At 44.1% G+C, this 594-nt stretch overlaps 1 non-coding gene across 1 annotated transcript; it reads left to right on the top strand.

Moving 5' to 3' along the window:
- Positions 1 to 279: 279 nt before the first annotated feature.
- Positions 280 to 352, top strand: TRNAK-UUU (transfer RNA lysine (anticodon UUU)). The gene has a single exon. It is a non-coding gene; the product is annotated as a tRNA-Lys (tRNA).
- Positions 353 to 594: the final 242 nt, after the last annotated feature.

The raw sequence follows: 594 nt of genomic DNA, 5'->3' as shown, positions 1-594 counted from the left end.
GCCACACTAACCCTAATCCGACATGGCAATACCAATTTCAGCGCTACACCCCTCGTCGGGGAGGAGTAAAGATATTGGTATTAAGAGCCCTTTATATCAATATATAGGGCTTTGTTGTGTAGATGGATGCAAGATTAATGTGATTTAATGCTGCTAAATTCAATATAAACTCGTAGTGTTGACCAGGCCAGCGAGAGCAGCAGGTTTCCTCTATTGTTTCTTGCACTTGTTTTCTTCACTAGCTTTTCCTCTGCACCAAGTTAATTTTGCTCCTTGTGAGCCTGGCTAGCTCAGTTGGTAAAGCATCAGACTTTTAATCTGAGGGTCCAGGGTTCAAGTCCCTGGTCAGGTGATAAACTATTCACCAAGGTCTTATAGTGTCTTTTGGGAGTCCTCTTTGTTACTTTTTCTCTTCAGGATTTTCCCTTTCCTCAGAAGGGCCTTTTTCTGTGTGGGTTTGAAGGGGCAACTTCCTGACAGCCCCTCTGTCCTTGCAGCCTGGAAGAGTAAAGGCCTCTGGGCATATAGCATGTTCCTTCCCTGCACACACACACACATACAAACACAGAATATCCCTATGGAATAACAATCATC

Source organism: Gopherus flavomarginatus, chromosome 7 (assembly GCF_025201925.1).
Source record: "Gopherus flavomarginatus isolate rGopFla2 chromosome 7, rGopFla2.mat.asm, whole genome shotgun sequence".
NCBI lineage: Eukaryota > Metazoa > Chordata > Testudines > Testudinidae > Gopherus > Gopherus flavomarginatus.
This window is presented reverse-complemented; position numbering and strand designations above follow the sequence as displayed.